At 35.2% G+C, this 25,327-nt stretch overlaps 1 long non-coding RNA gene and 3 pseudogenes across 2 annotated transcripts in view; 3 read left to right on the forward strand and 1 right to left on the reverse strand.

Annotated features, from left to right (window-relative positions):
* The first annotated feature begins 96 nt into the window (after positions 1-96).
* Positions 97-2,313, forward strand: LOC148929485 (uncharacterized). Its single transcript, XR_016129006.1, has 5 exons — positions 97-605; positions 1,440-1,470; positions 1,578-1,591; positions 1,701-1,755; positions 1,964-2,313. It is a non-coding gene; the product is annotated as an uncharacterized LOC148929485 (long non-coding RNA).
* A 170-nt stretch (positions 2,314-2,483) lies between these two features.
* The window catches only part of LOC148929486 (CSC1-like protein ERD4), a 34,788-nt pseudogene continuing 11,944 nt past the window's right edge, over positions 2,484-25,327 (forward strand). The window contains exons 1-2 of the transcript XR_016128906.1: positions 2,484-2,490; positions 4,962-5,198. The product of XR_016128906.1 is annotated as a CSC1-like protein ERD4 (transcript). The remainder of the gene's footprint in view (positions 2,491-4,961; positions 5,199-25,327) is intronic.
* On the forward strand, positions 6,291-8,184 carry LOC148929487 (hyperosmolality-gated Ca2+ permeable channel 3.1-like; annotated as a pseudogene).
* Positions 8,783-11,449, reverse strand: LOC125194231 (putative late blight resistance protein homolog R1B-17; annotated as a pseudogene).

Below are 25,327 nucleotides of genomic sequence, written 5' to 3' on the forward strand. Positions count from 1 at the left end.
TTTTGTGTTTGGTGATCTGCGCGAGATATCTCTCGGAATTCTGGAATTTAGGTGATTCCAAAAATCATCTAGATCCAAAATTAAAACTGATTATATCACAAATTATGCTAAATTGATGATCTCGATCGGCAAGGTGGACTATTTATCTCCGTCGTCGCTAACATACGCCAACGGCGAGGAGCGGGCGGCGCTGGTGCATACATCATTGAGGAGCAGGAATCGGGAATCAGGCGATGAGAAGTGGGTGCGCTACTCGGAGGTGGTGGAGAGGAAGGTGAAGAAGGAGGAGGTGACGAGCTCCACCGTGGACCGGCAGCATGTGTTGCTGAAGCTGGATCACGACGCCAATTCGAGCAGATAGCCTAGATCTGGCCGTCGATTCACCGGAATTCGATGCCAATTCGACGATTCCTTCCTCAACCCCTCCGGATTCGCCGCCGATTCGACGGTTCCTTCCTCAGCCGCTTCGGATCCGTGACCGGAAGCGGGAGATGCAGTGATTTCATCCTCGAAGCTCTTCATGAACACGTCGTGGATGGAAGTGCAGAGATCGGAATCCTCGTCGATTCCGTCCAGCAGATCCTCCCTCAGCCGCTTCACCTCCGGTGAGTCAATCTCCTCCGTCTCTGTTTCCGTTTCTCTCTGTCTCGTTTCTTTATTATTTCTTCCATTAGATTAATGCCGAAGCTCCTAGCTCTATTTGAAGTGTGGAGAGTGAAATTGAAGCTCTGTGGAGTTGCTGCCGGAATCTATTCTGTTTGTAGGGTTGTGCTATCTCGTAATGCATTCCGATTGGATATTTCTGCGAGTTTAACTGAAGAAAGTTTCGTATATACAATAAATTCTGGATTTTCGATGACTGTATATGTGTTTTGATATTCAAGTTCGAATTTGCTGATTTGATGCCTCTCCGGCGGAGATGTATGCCTTTGCCATACTTCTCTAATCAAATTGTTTTCAGTTTTCATGATGAGATTTCAATCAGTGAATTTATCTCGTATGAATTAGTTGCTCTGTGTAGGTTCGTTTTGAAGCTAATGCCCCCTTTTTTTAGTAGGATTTGAGACATTTTGCTCTCTCTCTATATGTATCTGTTTTGTTCTATTTAATTGTGAATTTGTGATTCAGTTAGTTAATGAGCGATTCAAGTGCTATTTTAATCAAAATGTAATCCAGTTGATTGTGATTCAGCTAGTTAATGGTGATAGATTGAAAAAACAATGCAGTAAAACGAGATAGAAATAAACTCTGTAAATTGGAAGGTAGATGGTAAATATAAGACATTTGAGGCTGGTATTGTGTGTGTTTTGTGATATTGGAAGGATCAATGTTTAAATGATGGCATAGAACAGAGCATGCTTAGCTTGAAGTTATGAGTTTCTTCTGTTTTGTGAGTTTTGGTATTTCATGCTTATGCTTATTTTTATTGATGCATGCAGGTAAAACCAGGAAATCACATCGAAAGAAGAGGTGAGATTTATAAAATTAGTGTAATGGTGATGTTATATAATTGAATAAACATGCATGTCAAGGGATTGATACAACGTTGTTTTTGGATTGCTGCTGATGCAACACAGGAAAGATTTACGAGGTAATTATCCGATAATTGAGTTTTATAGTTTATGTTTTTTCTTTTATATGGTTTACTAAATAGGCAGTGGTTATCATGGCAAAGCTTAATAATCTAAACTATTGCTTAGGTGATAAAAGCACAGCATGCATACCACTCAAGGAAGAGGAGGAGCTATTATACAGGTATCATGCTAATACCATAGCTATGATATCAATGTACTAGTTTTTTTTTCCTTGTGTATTACATGAAGTGGTGCCTGCGCCCGATCTTTTCATAGTTCCCTGTTTAGATGGTTATTCATTTTTATTTAGTGGGTGCTTATCCATTGAAAGGTCTTATAAAAATATATTTAATGAAATGCCTCTTTTCATATTACTTGTATGCTAACAGGTGGAGCTCCGTGATGTTGATAGCGGGAACAAATTGAATGAAAGGCTGCGAACAGATGAGAAAGTTGAACGTATGCACTCTCTCATCTTGTAGATATAACAGTGAGAAAGTAAATGCCTGGGTTTAAAGTTATTTCTTTTATTAGTTACCTGAACTCTTTTAAACTTCTCCATTAAGGGACCTGGATAAGATAGCAAATGTCCTGATCCCCGTTTTATAACTTCTACATTTAGCTGAGGAATGTTGAAGTGTTTGCAGTAAGTTCATGGTGATTTTATTTTTGTAAGATGCATTAACTGCTGGATTAATGCGTAGAGCTATGGCTATTTAATGATTTTTTTGTGTTTTAATCTCGTAAGAATTTGGCTTGTGCTGGTGGGGACCGCATTATGAATGTTCATGATTTTGTGGACTAGTATAACTTAATTCTGTTGCTGCATTGTTTGATGTAAGTGGTGGTTTTAAGCTGGGATTCATGAAGAATCATTTGATGCTTTCTTCTTTGTGAAGTTTAAATATGATGGAGAGTTTGTTTTCTTATTTGTTACGAATTCAAGTTACGTTTTCGTTTGAATTCCTCTACTCTTGGCATTGTCGTTGAAATGCATCAATAATTTATAATATGAATGATATTCGATTGAATTGGATAGAGAAATGAGTCTTTAATTTTGTTTGATTTAAGTTTAAAAATTGAATTGATGAGTTTTGAGATTGTTTTTGCAATTCAATTTGTTTGTTTTGTTATCATCTGCTAGTTTTCTCAATAGAATTAGGATGCTGATTACTATAATTCCCCGTCTCTATAAACTGATGATTATTTTGAAGAACACACTAGATCTGTAGATGCAGCAGTTTTGAAGTTTGCAACTGACTAAATTGATGAAAATGTTTACTTTTTTCCTTAATTATATAACTCGTTGACATAATAACGTTTGTTGTTGACATGAATTATATAGGACGTTGGCATAAATTTTATGAAAAATGTTGTTGACATAAATTATATGTAAAACATTGTTGTTGACATGAATTATATGTAAAACGTTGTTATTGACATAAATAATATATGTAGTTGACATGAAAATATTTGTTGTTGACATTAATTATTTGTAAAATGTTATTGTTGACATAATAGTTGACATAAATAAAGTTTGTTGTTGACATCGTAGTTGATATAAATAAAGTTTGTTGTTGACATCGTAGTTGACATAAATAAAGTTTGTTGTTGACATTGTAGTTGACATAAATAACGTTTGTTGTTGACATCGTAGTTGACATCGTGCGAAAATGACAATTATACCCCCTAGTGATATTGCCTAAAATAGTATTGTTGACATAAATTATATAAGTTGTTGACATGAAAATGTTTATTTTTTACATGAATTATATAGCTCGTTGACATAATAACGTTTGTTGTTGACATGAATTATATAGATCGTTGTTATAAATTTTATGAAAAATGTTGTTGACATAAATTATATGTAAAACATTATTGTTGACGTGAATTATAAGTAAAACATTGCTGTTGACATAAATAATATACGTCGTTGACATGAAAATATTTGTTGTTGACATAATAGTTGACATAAATAAAGTTGTTGTTGACATCGTAGTTGACATAAATAAAGTTTGTTGTTGACATTGTAGTTGACATAAATAATGTTTGTTGTTGACATTCGATATTCTCGCTATTGATATGTGAATTATAAGTGTTATTTGTTAGTTGTTGACATTTTAATACGAGTTGTTGACATTCGATATTCTCGATATTGACATATGAATAGTAAGTGTTATTTGTTAGTTGTTGACATTTTTATACGAGTTGTGGACATTCGATATTCTCGGTATTGACATGTGAATTGTAAGTGTTGTTTTTTAATTGTTGACATTTTAATACGTGTTGTTGACATTCGATATTCTCGGTATTGATATGTGAATTGTAAGTGTTATTTGTTAGTTGTTGACATTTTAATACGAGTTGTTGACATTCGATATTCTCGGTATTGATATGCGAATTATAAGTGTTATTTTATTGAATGTTGAAGATTTGAAGATTTGATGATTTGAATATTGGAGAGATTTGAAGATTTGAATGTTGAAGATTTGAAGATTCGAAGATTTGAACATTTGAATGTTGAAGATTTGAATATTTGAAGATATGAATGTTGAAAATTTGAAGATTTGAAGATTTGAATGTTGAAGAGTTGAAGATTTGAAGATATGAATGTTGAAGATTTGAAGATTTGAAGATATGAATGTTGAAGATTTGAAGATATGAATGTTGAAGATTTGAAGATTTGAAGATTTGAAGATTTGAATGTTGAAGATTTGAAGATTTGAAGATATGAATGTTGAAGATTTGAAGATTTGAAGATATGAATGTTGAAGATTTGAAGATTTGAATGTTGAAGATTTGAAGATTTGAATGTTGAAGATTTGAAGATTTGAATGTTGAAGCTAGAGTTTTAGAGAGGATTTTAGAAAATGATTTCAAACACAATTTAATGAAAAGACAATTATACCCCCTTGTTGACATAATGTGGTATTTGTTGACATTTTGTTAATCTTGTGGATTAGTGGCCCATATTGCATCTCATTTCTCAATTTAGCTAAATAATCTCAACCTAACAAGACCCTATATATATATATATATAGAGGCATATTAGGGTGCCACCACCCCTTAAAATAACACCATACCACCATTCCTAACCAATCCTTTGTACACATGGACGAATAATAAGCTGTCACGTGGCAAAAAAAAAATTTGAAAAACTCAGGCCAACAATTTGTTGCTCTTTATACAACAATTTTTCTTGTCCAGCAATATCCGACACAATATACAGCAATCTATAGATTGCTGTGTAGTGTTTGTAATATTGCTGTACATTGTAGCGTTTATAATATTGATGTATAAGTGGTGTCACGGTGTCACTTTAAGAGGGGTTGTCATTTTAACACAAACCTATATATGTACACACATAATATGCCAACATTAAGATAGAGAGTGAAGTCATTTTCGCAGTACTGATGTTGCTCTTCACATGGCTTTCGAGGCGACCCGGCAACCACCTCGTCTACTATCTGAATCCGATCCTCAGTAGGTCGGATCCGAAAGAGCGTTTCCGGGTCAGCCACAACCCGTTAGCTTGGATTAAGGAGGCCGTCTCCTCTACTGAGGCTGATGTCGTCAGACATTTCGGCACTGATAATGCTGTCTACTTTGTTTTCCTCACCACCAGTAATTTCCAATTGATTGTCCCATTTATTTGTATTTAGAGGAAATTGTGCATGACGTGGTAGGCTAAATCCATGATTTATTTGCCATTTTGTATACATATCAAAAGCCTTTAATTTTAGCAGTCCATCTGTCTCAAAAAGTTTGTCACTTATTTTCATTTATGTTCACTCTATAAAATTTATCACATTTCACTTTTATCATTTTGATTTCCAAATATTCACATGTAATATTTCCTCGAATATAAATCAATTGAATAGTAAACAACATATCATAATGATAATACAATTCATTATTTTAAAATTCCGAGACCGACCGAACTTCATGATTTTTGTGGCAATTTTCCCAAAAACTTTATTATTTGAATGGGAATAAGAAAAAAATCAGAAAAGAAGTTTCAAATAAACTATCAGTGTCATCTAGTAATAATTGTTGCATGATACTACATAACACTTAATTCTACTTAGCTTACTTCCAATTTATAGACAAGATCTTCTTACATTCATGGTTCATGAAGAAATGAAAATAGTGGCACGTGGAGATAATGAAACTCAACTTTAACAATCTTCCATTTTTGCCTTTCTTCACAAATACACCCAACAATCCATATTATTTACGGAAAATTGAATTATTTCATTAATTCTAGTCGTGCGACTCCTGCCTAATAAATAAAAACATGAAATGTACAAAATCGTAAGAATTGTTGAAACAGTAGTTAATGGTACAATAAAATTAATTCGTGCTGTTTAAAGAATTATACTCATAATAAGACCAATAAAGCTAAGGTTTGCCAAATTAAACGAAAGTGCTAATTCAACGATCTTAAATAAGACATGGAAATGGAAATCCATAAATTTCATATTTTGCTCTAGATCATTTAATTCCTCGGTATTTATTAGTTTGTGAAGTACTCCCTCCGTCCCCCAAAGTTTGTCCCAATTTGATCTGGCATAGGTTTTAAAAAATTGTTTGATTTTATATTAATTGGAATTGTGTAGTGGAATAAGGGTTCCACATTGAGAAGATTGAGAGATGTATTTAATGTCTATTTTTAGAAAGATTCCAATTGGAACAAATTTTATAGGACGGACAAAAATGATAAATTGGGATAAACTTTGGAGGACAGATGGAGCAGTACACTAATTATTATAGTAGCAGTCATTTTTTTTGTTTAGACTCGGATGTACTAAAAACTAATCAGTGGCAAGTGAAGCGAGCAGCCCATGAAACTATATATTAGTTCAAGTTCTCTTTTTCATCGATGCAAGATATTGATTATTCTTTTTTTTTCTATCAACGCATTACTGGTCTTGCAAATAACAGAACGGTAGCCCTCGGTTATGGCCATTTGTGGTAGCCACGTATTGGGTATCTTTCGTTGCATACAAACTCTTATGGCGAGCATATAAATATGTGGCTGACATGAGGGCCGAAGCCCTCATGTCGCCCCATTTGAAGAATGAACAATTTGATGTCCTTGTCCGAGACATGACTGCCCCCGAAGAAGGCCAAACTCGAATGGAACAAGTCCATTCCTATTTCATGGGAATCTATCCAGACACATACTACAAGTCCATGGTTCTCTTCTCACAAAAAACACAATGGTAAATTAGCGTGCATGTGTTGGCCTGGTGATAAAGTGCATATATTGTAACTTGTGTCCCACTAAATTCTGAGAGGGGCAGAAGGATGCGGCCGCCCTCGAGTGAGAAATATATTGTTTTAGTACTATAAATTTCGCTCCTCCAAAATTGTATTCAGGCCAACGAAATTTATAAAGAGTTGGAACGATACAGAGAGAAGCTTATTAAGGGTGCAGAGGCCGGAGGAAGGAGGCCGACTACTAGAACCGGCTTCATGGGGCTTATAGGTCAAAAGGTCGATGCAATAGAGTACTTCGATAACATGATAAGAGAGCTAGTACCAAAGCTAGAATCCGAGCACAAGGTGACCCTCAGAGACAAACACCTCTCCGCAGCTATCGTTTTCTTCATCAGCAGAGCCTACACGACACCATGGTGGAGGCCCCCGAGCCTGGCCAGCTGCATGAACTTCTACGAGAGAGTGATTCGGCAGTATCTCATCTATTCTATAGTGTTGGCCAACATCATCTTCTAAATAGGACGATGGCGGTTCCAGGAGATCTGAAGTATGGGAAAAGATTCCCTGATGATATGCTGATTCTTACCATCGTCCTATGCTATTCTGTCACGGCGCCCATGATTCTTCTCTTTGGAGTTATGTGTTTTGCTTTGGGATTTCTCGTTAAATCATACTCTCTTCGTCCATAAATAAATGCTCCAATTTGACTCTGCAAATTTTTAAAAATACTACTGATAAGAGAAAACAAGCAGAAAAAAGTTACTAGTAGTGAATTTTAACTTGATTGTTTTTTTACTACTTTACATTGTTTTGTACTACCTCCGTCCCCCAAATTTTAACACGGTTTGACCCGGCACGAATTTTAAGAAATGTAATGGAAAGTGTGTTGAAAAAGTTGGTGGGATGTGGGTCCTACTTTTAAAGTATTAGTTTTATAATAAAATGTGAGTAGGAATGAGTTAGTAGAATATGAGGTCCACTACCAAAAATGGTAAAAAGTGAAGTGTGTCAATCTTTCAGGGACGAACCGAAATGGTAAACTGTGTCAAAATTTGGGGGAGGGAGGTAGTATAAGACAATTGACGTGTGAATATCTCAATAATATTGTGTGTATCAACAGGTGCTCAGAGTGTACGTGCCCTCGTACGAGAGTTATGGGTGGATGTGACCGCACATGTACAACCACATTATGGCGACGTTGATCCTGTTTCAGGTGACGATGGTGTGCTACTTGAGCGTGAAAAGGTTCGTCTACACTCCACTTGTGGCGCTGCTTCCTATCTTGAGCCTCTTCGCCTATGTATGCACGACCAAGTACTGTCGATTCTTCAAGACGACAGCGCTCAATGTTGCATGCCGGGAGCTCAAGGAGTCATATTTGTCGTGAACTTGTGAATTTTAAAAAAATACTCCTTCCGTCTTTAACAGGAGTCATATTTGTCGTGAGCACAAATTTTAAGAAATGTAAAAAATAATGAGTTGAAAAAATTAGTGGAATATGTGGCGAATAGTTACACATGAAATTCTATACATCTCAACATAAGCTAACATTCATACAAAGAGTGAAATCACTATCAAATGATAGCCTGGGCTTTTGCCGAAGGCGCAGAAGTTCTGGCCTGCGACACGCCACCGACCGCCGTATGCAATCGGGTGAAATTGGAAACATATTGCGGCGTCGTTGCGGCAGCATATGGGAAGAGAGGAAGAGAGTTGGTCAGGCAAGGTCACGTCATCTTCAAGGGGCGATATCTCAACAGTAACTCCTTCATGTCCAGCAACTTCATTCACACTCATCATTGTCCTTTGCTCCATAATATAGCTTCAGATTGAAGAGCACGGGTCCTAGCCACGGCCGAAATGAAATACAACGACTTAAATAACATGGGACAAATGGAATAGGAATTATTTTATAAATGAAGGGTGAAAGAAAGTTAAGTGGAATATAAGACCTTGAGATGCAAGGAGCATATGAATGGATGTTATTAGGAACTGATGAGATGCAGTGACAGATTAGTACTGCTGGTGAGACCCTCTTCTTGAAGCTCTCCATTGTTTCCTCGTCACCCCGAAAATATACAGCAAGTCGAAGGCTTTCATTAGCAAGCTCCTCTTGCTCCGCCAATGTTCTCATTGCTGAAATGGTCGAAGATGCACTACAAAATCTCAAAGCAATATATTTGAGCGTTCCTATTTCTCCTATGCCTGAAGGGAACTCAATCAATTTAGACAACCTTAGACGAAGACTTTCTAAGACTGGAAAATGGGAGTTGTCAGCATTACAACTAACTAAATCACAACCATAAATATTCAAGGTTTTCAAGTGACAAAACTTGCCCTCAATGGGGTTCCAAACAGATCCAATGACTGAATTTGGTAACAATGAAAGCATTTGAAGATGGGGTAATGATCCAACCATCATTGTCAACTCTTCCCAGTCTACACCACAACCACTTAAACACAGCGACCGGAGAGAACTTGGGAAAGTGAGGCTCGTAGCAAACTCACGCCACTTGGAATCGCCATCGAACTGCAATGCTAGGTATTGCAGCTGATGGAAGAAGCCAAGATTGTGGGGACAGTAATACCAACTTACTTCATCACATGAATAGGATAACTGCAGTTCTCTGACATTGGGGATTCTCCTGCAAACCTCTTCACTAAGCCTGAAATTCTCTACTTCGAAAAGTGTGTATAGATTTCTCATAACTATGCGATTTGCTTTATCCACAGGAAGAGGATCAATGAGACAAATCATGTTGACCTCAATCTTCCTAAGCTGTAACATCTCCCAAATCCCATAAGGTGCAATTACTTTTGATTTATTTGGTACATAAATTGTTAATATTTGCAGATTCCAAAGCAATGATATGGACGAAGGAAGATAATAAAGAGACCGGCTAGGGATGTAAACAAGACTCACATTAAGATACCGCAAGTTAACTTGTTGAAAAATAGACTCACTTATGAATGTCGTAGCAACGTTACTCAACGTTCTCAGCAGCTTCAAGCCATTCAGATTGTTTATACCGTAACGGCCACCGTTGCATATCAGATAACGGACTGGGGCATTCGAGGTTATTGTTTCATGATTCACCTCTCCATTGATTAAAACCCGACGCTCCCTAGTTATGCCTCCTGAAGTTTCAAACACTGATAAAAACTCTTCTTTCTTGGCAGTCTGTAGGCACAATTCTCTTACTAGATCATGTACTTTAAATGCGTATACATCTCCCTTATAGTCCCAACTACCCACTAAAATGAGATTTCTCATAAAGAGATCCATTAAATAAAACAATGCAACCTCTTCCAATATGTGATTATCAAAATGCTCTATACATCCTTCAGCGATCCAAAGTTTAAGAACATTCTGCGCGTTAATCTTTTCATCTTCTGGAAATGCTCCAAGGAGTAGGAAACATGGCTTTAGATGAGCAGGCAAGTATCGATAACTCAAAGATAACACATTCAAGCAGTGCTCATCGTTCCCTGTAGAATACAAAATTGATTGTGCAACATTCTCCCAGTAGGCTAGATCCGTTGGGGACTTCCTGAGATGGCCTCCGACAACAACAATAGCTAGGGGAAGTCCTTTGCACCGTGCAACTATCTTCTTTGCAGTCTCCTCCAACTGAGGAGGGCAACATCCTTGCTGCTTTGCAAATGCATTTTGACAAAATAGATGCCAACTATTGTCCTCATCCAGAAAACTCATTGCAATACGATTACCATTATCGCCTAAGCGATAAGCTACATTTGCAAGCCTAGTAGTCACCACAACTCGGCTTCCATTGTTGGTATCCGGAAACAAGGATGTTACATTCATATCATCCCAGGATTTGAGGTTCCACATATCATCTAGAGCAATCAAATACCTTAGCCCGAATAAACTCTTGAACAACCTTTCTCGCACCACATCAACAGTTCCAATAGTGGATCCTGTCATACAAGACAAGAGTTGTGCCAACACTTTCTGAATGCTATACTCTTGAGATATTGTTGCCCAAAGGCAAACATCAAAGTGTTGCACTATATATTGATGTTGAAATGCATTTAAGGCAAGAGTAGTCTTACCAATTCCACCCATGCCTTGGATGGGGATGACTCGCCGACTCAAGTGACCTCTGGTGAGCAGATGCAGAAGTTGAAGTAAGATATCATCAAATCCAACCATTGAAGAGGTGAGAAGAGGCGTTGATTGGGCTGTTGTTGATGAATGTGTGGGCGGGTCCAACATTCCACTTCGCACTCTCACGTTTAATGTCTTTGTCCTTATGTAATACATTCTTTGGGTTACTTTTCTCGTAATATAATCCTTTTTTTGGGTTGCTTTGTGCAAATCCAGCAGGAAACGAGATGGTCGAGTGTTTCCACAACGGATCTGATCAACCATATGTGTGCTTCGATCACATCTTTTGCCACTTGAGCAGCACACGCAATTCGCATCTCTAAAGCTTCTGCTGTTTCTCTTGTGGATCCATGAGAATTGTCGTAGCTTTTCATGAAATTGATCAGGAAAGAAACATTATCTGAAAGGGAATCAATTTGTTCTTTCTCAAAGGAAAAGGTATGGTTGGGGTGATTGTCGATAAGGAGTATATTGTTTTGGAGAGAAACTAGAGCTGAGAAAGCTGCTTCCATGGATGGATAAGTTCGAGATTGTGAAGCTTGTTTTTGATGAGATTTTATTGTGACCTCTGCATAGCTTGTAGTATATCATATAGTCAATTATGAACCACTAATTTCATATCCATCCATCCATCTCACTCTAGTATGGATATGGAGTGATTAACAGGTTTCTCCCAAGTTTTGTACTCCACTCCACTGCGTTGGACTTCTTGACCCTGATAGAAGCTCGTTGACCCACTAAAATCTACTCTTTCAAATAGAATTCCTTTGATTTAATGTGTCACGAGAAATACTTATAGATCTCATAAAAATAAAACAAAACAATGCTCCATGACCGTCAGTGTTTTAAAAATCGGACCAGACCGGCACCCTGCCGGTTGGACTGATTTTTTCAGCGATTTTTTCATTTGTAAGGCATTTTTTCAAAAATTGTTCTCGAAGGGAATCAAACTCCATACCTATCAGACTGAAGCCCAACCCTGCCAGTGTACCACTTGAATAATTATGATATAACCATAACCTTAATTAGTAAAATGTCGCTTATTTAATATTTAATTATTAATTTCAGTAAACTAATTAAAAATATTGTCTATTATTTTTTTAAACCAACTAATTAATTCTAGAGTAAAGACTAAAACTGGTGCTGAACATATGATCATTTTATGATTTTGGTCCTAAACTTTATCTTTTGGATTTTTTGGTCCTGCATATTTCAAATCGGATCACAATTGGTCCTCCGCTAACAATTCCGTTAATATTTAACAGTCAACGGTATTAAATACGATTTTGACCAAATTAAATTGTTAAATATGATTAATTACTCCCTAATTTCATCTTCTCCCTCTCTTCTCTCTCACATCTAACTACAAAAATATGTCAGATTACCGACGGAAAATACAGACGCTACGAATTACCGACGGAATTTTCCGTCGGTAATTTAATTCCTTTTTTAATTAATCTACTTTCCGTCGGTAAAAAAACAATTACCGACGTGCTTTTCATCGACGGATTAGGGTTTAGGGAAAAATTTTCCGTCGGTAAAGAGCTAGTCGGTAATTTGTTTTACCGACGGAAAGTAGATTAATTAAAAAAGGAATAAAATTACCGATGGATGTTTCCGTCGGTAATTCCTTTGGTAAATCCTTGCCAAAAATATTTCGTCGGTAATTCCGTCGGTAATTCGAAAAGTTTTCCGTCGCTAATTCTGTCGGTAAATTGACCATTTTGTTGTACTGTCTTGTACGCCGCCACCGTCTGCAATTGCCACCGCCGCTGCTTATTTGTCGTCGCGAGTCCAGTTAGAGCAGATGCGGTTAGCCACCGTCAGCCCATCTTTCACTCTTCCCCCTCCGATTCTCCCCTTCTCTGTTCAGGACTAGTTTTGGCATTTACTTTTAATTCTAATATTTTGTGGATAAGTTATTTACTAATCTTTAACACTAGTATTTTATCATTCACTAAATCTTAATATTGAACTAGATTATGTATAAGTTTTAAATATTTTAAGCAAATATTAAATTTTCATTATACTTATCATCAACTAAGTTTAATAACATATTATTATTAACTAAAATTTAATGTTATAATTATAGATTCTGATCAAAATTCAACAAACTTCTTCTTCATCTTGATTCGTGTCGTCGCAGCGACGTGTCCTGAAACCGGAGAGAACGTCGTCTTCGGACGAATCCACGTGGCCGCCGGATTGAGGCGACCAGAGCCTGACCACGACGTCGTAGCCTTGAAAGGGAAAGACCTTAAGAGTAACTCCATCATGCGCCGCTGCTTTATCCCAACCGTACATCATCGTCGCGTACTCCTCTAACTCCTCCGCGCTCACTGGCCACCGTAACATCGCTACCGGCTCAACCTCAAGAGTATATGTCTGTTCCATCGCCATTGGTTTTGGTATGAAATTTGATAGAGAAAGAGAAGCTTTAGGGTTTTGAGAAGTGTGACGAATGGCGTGAGCTTTGAAGATATATATAAGTTGCTTTAGCTCAAATTAAATTAATAATTTGGGAAGAATATCTGATTTTGTGTTTTCATGATATGAAAAATAACTTTTGTTTCTATAATTGAAATTGAAATTTGATTTTTCAGGTGGGTTCTATCTAATGGCGATACTTTCCTTATTTATAATAATATATATAAAGAATAATTTATTATTCAAAGTGTGACGAAATTATTTGAAGGCCATATCTTACAAAACAAATTTTGAAATGAAAAATTGAAACTTTTTAAATGTGGAAGGAAATTACAATTGCCAATTTCGATCAAGGAGAGAGAGAGGATATGTGTCGATCGAAAAGATTGCTAATCATTAAAATATTACTATAACTGAAAGCATTTTCTCCAATTTAGTTAAATCTGTACAAATTTTTGTTAGTAATTTGCGTCTCTTACTTATTTTTGAAGTTTTGGGATATTTGGATTTGGATTTGGATTTGATAATGTCAAAGTCGATATACATTTTCCTTATTTATTATATCAAAGATTAATTTAATCAAACCGTCAACTTATCTTAAGGCATAATGCCATAGTAGTATTTATTCTACTAAAACAAATCAGATATAAAAAAAAATACTAAGTAACTTTTAGTAGCAGATTGCCTTATTTTTATAAAAACAATTATAACTATATAGTGTTTTATGCTTATTTTTAATAATCATATTTATTCAAAAATTAAACTACTTTTCACTTCCATCAAATATAGAAATTGTATGAAATTATACGCAAGAATAACGGAGAGCTAGGATTTTGACATTGAAAATTTAAGTAAAAGAGACGTGGTAAGGATCCTTTATATTTTTCCTCGTTCTTCTTTTACATAATTTGATTAATCTATAGAGTGTCAAATTAACATATTTGTTGGATATGAACATGACTTTGATCGAAGCGCATATAACTGTATTAATACATCCCTCAACAAATCCAAGAATCGATGAAACAATAAGATTAAATCGTTTAGTTCAAAGAATCACTATTACATAGAGCAATAAAAGTTGCCATATACATATACAAAGAGTTGGTATTAATTCGTCAATTGATACTAAGAGAGTCGAGCACAGTGGCGGACGGAATGTAGAACTAGGGGTGACGGTTGCACCCCCATTTTTTTTTCTTTTTTACTGCAATCATACCTATATTATTGTTTATAATTTTATATATCTCTAATTAAAATTATAAAGCAATCTCACGTCTGATTTAAAAAAGATATTTAACCTAAATTACGCCGCCTAGAAAATAGTGATATGGTGATAATATGGAGTAAATGAAATACGGCGCCTCATTTTAGTTTTATAGTCTAATTATGAATATGATACATCATTTAATTCATGTTCACACTTTATTTTTTTAATTCTTGTTATAGTCATAAAACTTTGTGCCCTTATTTGATGTTATTGTTAGATAATTTATAACACATGACTATATTTTCTATTCTAGTAATAGTTTATATATTATTGTTCGTGTTATTAAATTTTACACTCAATGTTTAATTATTTATTAGTTTGGTAAAAACTTAAAACTTAGTACTAATAATTTTGTCTTAAAGAGAATGAAAAAATAGAGAGAGTGATGTTTCTAACTTTAAAATTGTGTCATTTAAAGTGGAACATCCAAAAAGAAAAATAATTCACTTATAGAATGGGACGAAAGGAGTGTTAATTTAAAATTAAACAATGTTTCAATGTATAATGCTTTAACAATACTTTTTTTATGTAATTATCTACCTTACTATTCGCACCCCCGGAATTAAAATCCTGGATCCGCCACTGGTCGAGCATTAAGTGAAGCGGCTCCTTGATTGCTGTAGTTTTGCAGAGTGTGCAGAAGTTCTTGCCGCGGACGAGCCACCTCCGTATGCAGTCCGGATGAAACTCGTGCCCGCAATCCAAACTAGTCACCGATCCTCGGTACAGATCGTCTAGACATATGCAACAAACTTCTTCTTCATCTTGATCCGTATCGTCGCAGCGGCGTGTCTTGAAGCCGGAGAGAACGTCGTCTTCGGGCGAATCCACGTGGTCGTCGGTGTTGGTAACGGTCCAGACACGGATATGCAAACCGTAGCAATTGGGAAGAAAGGAAGAGAAGCCGGGAGGAGGGGTGGCTTCAAAAGGCAAGATCTCAACGGTTGTTCCTTCATGTTGGGCTACTTCATTATACCACGTAGCTGTCGTTTCGTATTCCTCCATGCTCCATGGCCACCATAAAATTGCTTCCGATTCAAGAATGCGTGTCTCTGTCTGTGTCACATCCATCGCCTTTGATCATCGGGAGAAATTTGAGAGCGGGAGAATTTGGTGTTTAGAGAAGTATGAGTAATGAGGCGAGATGTTGAAAAGTTATATATAGTCGCTTCAGCCTAAATATTTTGGTAAGTATCTGATTTTGCATTTTGATTATGGAAATTTTCATTATCTGAAACGTAGGAGTGTAGCTAATTAGATAAATATTGATTATTTGTCAACTCGATTCTAACTAAGTCGATTATTTCCTTATTTATTATATTAATAGTATTATTTAATCATAGCGTGACTCAGAAATAAAAAATTGGAACATTTACTATTATAATAGAAATTTATCAATAGCCAGATATTACTCTATCTACTTTTTGTATAGTAAAAACATTAAAAAATTTGTCGTGATCAACTTCAAACTTAACAAATTGAATAAATCAAGTGATAACAGAACAAATATTAGTTCTACATACGGTCTGATGCGGCCCAACATGTACAACTAGGGATGTTAATATAGCCCGCAACTCATGGATCGGCCCGAATAGATCGCCAAATTTACAGGGTTAGGGCTGAAAATTTCTACCCCAATTAGTCCGCACTCGATTAACCCGCAACCCGTTAGGGCCAAACCCAAACACCCGATGGGCTGGCCCGAAAACCCGATAAAATTTCTATCGTTCTATTTGTTTGACTCTAATTCGGCACTTCATTGGTTATTTTATAATATAGATTGCTAAAAAAATAACTTTCAATTTTACAGATTAAATATATAAATTATAAATTAAATTTTTATTAACATAATACTCCCTCCGTCCCAGTTTAAGAGTCACTTATTGCCATAAAATTCCGTCCCAGTTTTAGAGTCACATTTAGAATTTTCCATATTTGGTCATACAATTTTACCCCATTGTTCATCAAAATTACATCAAAATGTCATTATCTGCATTGAAATAAACCAAAATAAAAATCAAAAATCAAAAGGTCAAAAAGGGACCCACCTCCAACCAACTCACTTCATTTATTACACACTCCACTATCTCATTTCATTTATTACACACTTCAACTCTTTCTTAAAATCCGAGCCATTACAATAAGTGACTCCTAATTCTGGACGGAGGGAGTAATAGATATATAAATTAAAAACTTCAAATTCACTAAAAAATACTCCCTCCGTCTCAATAAATATGAAACATTTGGTTTCCGGCACGGGATTTTATGCAGTGTTGTTTTGTGAGTTGATGAAGAGAGAGTAAAGTAGGAGAGATGGAAAAGTAGAGAGAGTGATGTTTCCATTTTAGGAAATATTTCATTTTTAGTTGGACAACCCAAAAAGGAAAACGTTGCATTTCTAATGGGACAGAGGGAGTATATTTAAATTTCTAAAACATGCTTTAAAATTTCTTGATGTTTATGTTTTATTTTGCATCATGTTTATGCTTGAGTTTAAGCATATATCTCAAATTTATCATAATTAAATATTTTACATTTTATAAATATAACTAATTTTCACCATTATTTATTGGATTGATCGCATGCTAATTTTATCGGTAGCAACCCGATTAGCCCGCTGGGCTAGCCCGAAACCCGATCTTTTAGGGTTAGGGTTGAACTTTAATAACCTGAAAAATCATAACCCGATTAGCCCGCACCCGATTGACCCACAACCCGAATAGGGTTGGCCCGAAATCCGGTGAGCTGGCCCGATTGACATCCCTATGTACAACCACGTTGCAGTATTGTTGCTCTTGTATCAAGCCACAATGGTGGGCTACTTCAGTGCAAAGGAGTTCGTCTACATTCTGGTTCTGATTTATACTAAATTCAAACTCATTTTAGTGTAAATGTCACATCAAATGTAATTTTACCCCAACTCAAACTTAAAGTATTTTTGTATATTATATCTTTTTTACTCACAAATTTTGAAAAAAAGCTTTTGGTTTTGATTTAGGGTAAACCTAAAGATATGTATGTTTTACTTAAAAATAAAAAGGGATATGTTGTTTAGTACTATTAGAGTTAATTACCTATCTTATTTTAGATTATGGTCTAAGACTATGGAGGAATGGAGTTTGTAACACCCCGGTCATTTTATTTTACATTTTAGGAAAATAAATAAACACAAAAGTTCAAGTACAAATAAAAGTTCCGAATATATAAAAAGCGCTATTTTATACTATCGTCAATAGTTACACATGAAGATCCATACAGTACATCTCAACAAAGCTAACATCCAAACAAAGAGTGAATCTCAATCAATTGATCGCCTGAGCTTTTGCAGAGAGAGGAAGAGAATCGATCACTTCAATGGCCAAGAGTATGGGTCCTAGGCACGGCCGAAAGGAAATACAACAACTTAAATAACTTGGGATAAATGGAGTAATTAATTATTTTATATTTCAACTTAATGATACGAGTACAACACGACCCCGACGGACGGAGACCATACAAGAGATAGAGGTAGTACCAACGAGCCTTGATGCTCCGCCGGACTGCGATACGGTGGAAAGGGGTCGCCCAACTGCGACGGCCATCAAGTCGCCACGACCAAGGCGACAAGTTCAACCCCCAAGTCAAGTACGGGGAGTTTGTCCCTTGCTGAATAGGATTAGTTCATATTTTAATATTATTTTATGTTAGTTTTGTAAATTTTATGTCTCACATATGTGACATGTGATAGAATCCTAAATAAAATTGGATTTTTAGTATAATACATATATTTGGTATAAGACACATTTTACCCTAATTAATTGACTATCTATTAATTATTGTCACATCAATTAATTAAATAATCATACGATATTTCTCCAAAGAGAATATATGTTCATATATATATATATATGGCGATTGATTGCCAATAAATGGAAAAGATTGATTGCATAATCTTTTTATGGAATGAATATTCATTCTCTTGGTCATCAAGTAAAAGAAACGTGCATATATATTATTAAAGATTTGATTAGAATTGATTGTGATCAATTAGTAATATTAATAGACGGAAGATTATATTCTTGGTCAATAAGAAATGTATTTACTAATTATTTTGGGCCTCTTTGATGGAAAGGGCTTTTAGGGTTTGATACCTAGGGTTTGTCCTCTCTCTGCCTATAAATACAAGTGTGGTGATCCCATCAAATCACACACATTAAGAGAACACATAAACGAGGGAAAGGGAGAGAAACAAATCCTTGGAGTTGGAGTTACGCCACTACGCCAAAGAAAGTCCGGGGAAGTTCGTCTCCTCCTTCCTCAATCGCTTCCGCTATGGATCACCAAGGTATGTCTCGATCCTATTATGATTATGGTTTACGTGAAATACATGTTGTTCGAAGATCTTGCTTTATTTATATTCAATTATGTAATCTTGAATATATGATGATAAATAATGTCCAACATGTGGTATCAGAGCATGGTTGAGAACTCATGTATTTTCGTATGATTGAAAATCATACTTTTTGAATTTATTTTTGATAAATTACTGTGAATGAATCGACTGCTTTTAAAACATGTTTCAAGCATTTTATAACTTCAGATTACGATGAATTGTGTATTTCATATTGTGAATTCAATTTTCAGTGAGTTCAAATCATGTATGACGTATTAGTGGATTTAATGACTAAATGAATGATTATGATTGACTCTCTTTATGAAATAATTGTTTCCGTACGAATCCAGATTGTATGATGGAATTGGTAATTCTGTTTATTTAATTTGATCGCATATGTTTGTGAGTTGTAATGGTTAATTGCGTTATTAATTGAAAGTTAGCTTTTTTTTTTGTATGATTATACTTTTGAAATATATGGTTTCCATATTGATTCTATTTATATATATGGAATTGATTTGGGTATTTTGATTGTGTATATACTTTATGTAAATTGAGTTTGAATATATGCATTGATGAATTGAGATTTCAATTAAATGTTTTATGATTATGAATCTACCGAGACGGTGGAATGAATGATTACATAATTCAATTCTCGTTTTAACATGTATTTTGATTATATTATGTTTATTTTGCAATCACCAAAGTGAGGCAAAATAAGGAGAGTCTATAATCAAACTCATATTAAAATTTGTTTAAGCAATTAATCTCTATATGTTCTTGATTATATTATTTTTATTTTACAATCACCAAAGTGAGGTAAAATAATAGTTTATAATCAAATTAAGTGAAAATCTGCTTAAGCAATTAATCGCTATACATTCTTGATTATATTATGTTTATTTTGCAGTCACCAAAGTGAGGTAAAATGAGAAGAGTTTATAATCAAGTTAATATGAAAATCTATGTATGCAATTAATCATCGTGCTTGTTGTGGCTATTCATTATCTAAATAGTTTGTTTGTTATAAGGTCTAGATTCCCAAAGGAAATAGTCTTTGCAACATAATAAACACTTATGGAGTTAATAATTTAAATTGGTGTCAATTACCCAAAAGTAACGCCAATTTATTATTACTCAATTATTGAACTAAGATATGAATATTAAAAGCATGATTTTTATTATTGTATGAAGACTACCCAAAGGAGTTTTCATAATTGCCTCATGATATGAGTTTTCAAATTAATGTTCGTGTTATTATTCAAAGCTTTTATATGTGAGCATTCATTTCTTAATTGCTCCTATAATGTAAAAACATATATTTTTTGCTACTAGTATGTTTACCTCAAACGTTCCCCAACTTAATGGAACTAACTTCTTTGAATGGAAAAAGAAACCTAAGTTCACTCTTGGAATAATGGACTTGGAACCTAACACTGTTGAATGATAATCCAATTATCTTTGATCAAAGTAGTTGGTTGATTGCCCATAATGCTTGGGAAAAATCTAACAGGACTAAGTTTACAGTTCATTAGAATATTCGTTGTAGATAAAGTCTCTCAACGACTGATATTGCAAAAGAATATTTGCATAATGTTGAGGATCGCTTCACAACTGCATATAAGTCTATTGCAGGAAAACTTATGAAGGATCTCATGAGCATGCAATATGATGGTTCTCGGACTATGTACGAGCATGTGATGAACATAAATAACATCTCTTCTAAGCTGGAAAAGTTAGGATTACAGGTGGATGAAGATTTCTTTGTCCAATTCATCCTAACTTCCTTACCTCCTTAATATAGACCATTCCAAATTGATTCACTATACAAAATTAGTGGACTCTTAAAGAATTGGGAAATGTATTGGTCTAGGAGAAGCATAAGATGAAGAAGTATGGAATGTGTGCATCTCATGCTCACATTGCAACCGAAGGAGCGTCTAAAGGATAATATTCATTCGAATTTATCATTCTTATGGCATAAAGGAACTGGATCATACTTCTAGTGAAAGAATTAAGAGGCTTACAAAGGATAATATTCATTCGAATTTAGACTTTACAAAGCATTACAGTTTGTGTGGATTGTATTAAGTGTAAACAAACCAAACACAATAAAAATGCCACAAGAAGCAATGAGCTCCATAAAATTATACATACAAATATTTGCAGACCTTTTGATGTCTCGACTTTTGGTGGAGAAAAATATTTTATCACCTTTATTGATTATTTTTTCGCGTTATGAATTTATTTATTGCAAGAAAAATCTCAGGCACAGTTGAACATTTTATGACTGAGGTTGAAAGGCAATTAAATAGAAAGGTGAAAATTATTCGATCTAGAGGTGGTGAATTTTATGGCCGTACCACTAAAATAAGTCAATTACATGGACCTTTTGCCAAATACTTAGAAAAGCATGACATTTGTGCTTAATACACTATGCCAAGTACGTCTCAGCAGAATGATGTTGCTGAGAGACGAAACCGAATTCTCATGGGAATGGTTAGAAGAATGTTAATTCTACCTTACCCATAACATTGTGAATTTATTCTCTTAGAACCGCTATTTATGTATTAAACCGGGTTTCTAGTAAGGTTGTAACAAAGACTCTATTATGAACTTTGGACAGGTATAAAACCCAGTTTGCAGCACCTTCATGTTTGGGGCTGTTCAGCGGAAACTAGAGTATACTATTCGCAAGAAAAGAAAAAAATGGATTTTAGACAATTATTGGTTATTTTATGGGTTACCAGAAAAATCCAAAGGGTATAGGTTTTATTGTCCTAATGATAGCATGAGAATTGTGGAAACTGGAAATATATGATTCTTTGAGAATGGTGAGATCAGTGGGAGTTTTAACACTCATGATGCGGTCATTAATAAAATAAGGGTATAACCTTCTTCCCTCATTTCCTCAAGAATTAAGTGTGCCAAATATTGTTGAACAGCCTAACAATATTTGAATGACCAACCACTTAATGATGATGCCAAAGTCATTGATCTACAGAAGTGCCATTAAGGCTTTTCTACAAAAACGAAGGTTGGGTATTTCTGATGACTGTGGCTAATATCTCCAAGAATCCGAATGTAATATAGGAATACATAATGATCCAGTTTCATATTCACTAGCCATTAAGTGTAATAATTCTAATAAATGGATTGGTGCATGATAGAAGAGTTAAAATCTATAGATTAAAGTCTGGGACCTTATCGAATTACCTGATAAACAAAAGTATATTGGGTGTAATTACTTCAAGACCAAATTCGATATAAATGGTTTAATCTATCGATTTAAAGTCAGACTTGTTGCCAAAGGTTATACTCAGAAAAGATAGCATTGATTGTAAATAGACTTTCTCTCAAGTATCAAAGAAGGGCTCACTTAGAATCATTTTGGCACTTGTAGCCCATTTCGACTTGGAACTACATCAAATGGATGTGAAAAAAAACTGCTTTTCTAAATGGCGATTTGTAAGAAGAAGTCTACATGAAACAACCTGAAGACTTCATTAAGAAATGGAATTGAAACAAGCTTCTCGACAATGGTATTTTAAATTCCATGACACTATTACTGCTTTTGGTTTTAAAGAAAACACTGTTGATCGGTGTATATACCTCAAGATTAGTGGGAGCAAGTTCATATTTTTGGTTTTGTATGTTGATGATATATTGCTTGCTAATAGTGACATTGGATTACTACATGCACTAAAATTATCTCTCTAAAAATTTCAACATAAAAGATATGTGTAAGACATCCTATGTCATATGATAGAAATATCTTGTGATCAATCACGTGGACTCTTGGATTGTCTCATAAAAGCTACATAGATCGAATCTTTTAGAGAGATATGGCATGAGTGCTTGTTCTCCAAGTGTTGTTCAAATTCATAAAGGTGACAAATTCAGTTTGGATCAATGTCCAAAAACTGAATTGGAATGTAAGGATATGGAAAATATTCCTTATGCATCTATTGTGGGAAGTTTGATGTATGCTCAAGTCTGTTCTAGACCAGACATCAGCTTTGCAGTTGGAATGCTAGGCCGTTACCAAAGTAACCCTGGTGTTGAATATTGGAGAACTGCAAAGATAATAATGAGATACTTAAAGTGAGCAAAATATTTTATGCTCAGATTACGGAAATCTGATCAACTAGAAATTATTGGATTTCCATTAAAGCTAAATTTATGGTTTGCTTTGAAGCATTAATGATTGCAAAATTTTATTTCAGGCCTTGGTATTGTCTCCTCAATATCCAAGCCGTTGAAATTATATTGTGATGATAGTGCAATCGTATCTTTCTGTAAGTATGACAAGTATTCAAGGAGCTAAACACATGGAATTAAAGTTTCTTGTTGTGAAAGATAAAGTTCGGGAACAAAGAATATCTATAGAATGTATAAGCACGCAGCTTATAGCTGCTGATCCATTGACTAAGGTGTTACCGCCTAAGACATTTATGGAATAAGTTAACATAATGGGTCTTGGGTATGGAAACGTCTAATTCTTTATGTTTCCATGTTGGTTCAGACACTTAACTTATAGATATTTTGAATTCAATAAAGTTGTTTCTACTTTTCCTGCATATACTTATTATTTGATATGCATATGTACGTTTTTAGTATTAATGCAGGAAGTCTTGAAATAAGACAATTATGGACATTGTGTCACTTATAGATTATATTAGTGGGGTTATTGGTGATGTGGTACATGGAAGGAACTATGTCGGTTGAATGATATACGCCCGACATGACCCGCATTAGTAGTCTCTCTAATATAATACTTATGTTTGCCAATAATGAAAGTATTTATAAAGTCCAATATTATGCGCGCCTTATGTTTATTATGTCTATTTTACTGTGGCTCTGTCAAGTGTGACAAGTGGGAGAATCGAAAACTTTGTGTCCCACATGTTCGCCAAGTGGGAGAATGTAAGTTTTATGTCTCACATATGTGACATGTGATAGAATCCTAAATAGAATTGGATTTTTAGTATAATACATATATTTGGTATAAGACACATTTTACCCTAATTAATTGACTATCAATTAATTATTGTCACATCAATTAATTAAATAATCATACGATATTTCTCCAAAGAGAATATATGTTCATATATATATATATGGCGATTGATTGCCAATAAATGGAAAAGATTGATTGCATAATCTTTTTATGGAATGAATATTCATTCTCTTGGTCATCAAGTAAAAGAAACGTGCATATATATTATTAAAGATTTGATTAGAATTGATTGTGATCAATTAGTAATATTAATAGACGGAAGATTATATTCTTGGTCAATAAGAAATGTATTTACTAATTATTTTGGGCCTCTTTGATGGAAAGGGCTTTTAGGGTTTGATACCTAGGGTTTGTCCTCTCTCTGCCTATAAATACAAGTGTGGTGATCCCATCAAATCACACACATTAAGAGAACACATAAACGAGGGAAAGAGAGAGAAACAAATCCTTGGAGTTGGAGTTACGCCACTACGCCAAAGAAAGTCCGGGGAAGTTCGTCTCCTCCTTCCTCAATCGCTTCCGCTATGGATCACCAAGGTATGTCTCGATCCTATTATGATTATGGTTTACGTGAAATACATGTTGTTCGAAGATATTGCTTTATTTATATTCAATTATGTAATCTTGAATATATGATGATAAATAATGTCCAACAAGTTTTCTTTTTGAAATAGGATGATTATCTTAGTTTGTTTCCTTTTTGAGTTAGGCTTGTTTTGAACATTATAAGTAGACGTTAGCTTTTTTTTTGGGATAGGAATATATCAAATTTTCGTTAATTTTATCTTTACTGTTTCTTAGTGTTAAAATATTCGTTTTCAAAGCGGTCGACGGGATTTTGCCTCCCGGGACTTCTAGTTTACCCGTTTCCGACATCGTGATAGGGGAAAACCCTTATCAAATTGGTGCTTTCTTGAACTCATGGAAAATCCGTCATCTGGTGTCGGAACATCGACCACAGCCACATCCAGCAGCGTGGCGCCCCCGGCCTTCGATAACCGGAAACTCGAGCAGATGTCTGCGACTTTGGAGCTTCTGGCCTCATCCATGGTTCGTTTTGAGTCACGTTTGAATGAGGTTGCAAAAGTCAGACGTCTGTCCAACGGCAGCCGCCTCGCCCGGAGCCGGACCCGCCTTCCGCCCTTCCTTCGTACTGGTTCTCCAGCCCGTTTCCAACGACGGGACAGACGGTGATCCCTTCGCAGTCTGTGATCGTCAGCACTCCAACTCCGCAGTTCTCTCGTGCCTCGGATGCGCTTATATTGCGTCCACCTACTTCCTCAACACCAACCACTTACCCTTGCAACAGATTTCC

This window comes from Salvia hispanica, chromosome 4 (assembly GCF_029641045.1).
Source record: "Salvia hispanica isolate PSC_SH4W2 chromosome 4, Shi_PSC_v1, whole genome shotgun sequence".
NCBI lineage: Eukaryota > Viridiplantae > Streptophyta > Magnoliopsida > Lamiales > Lamiaceae > Salvia > Salvia hispanica.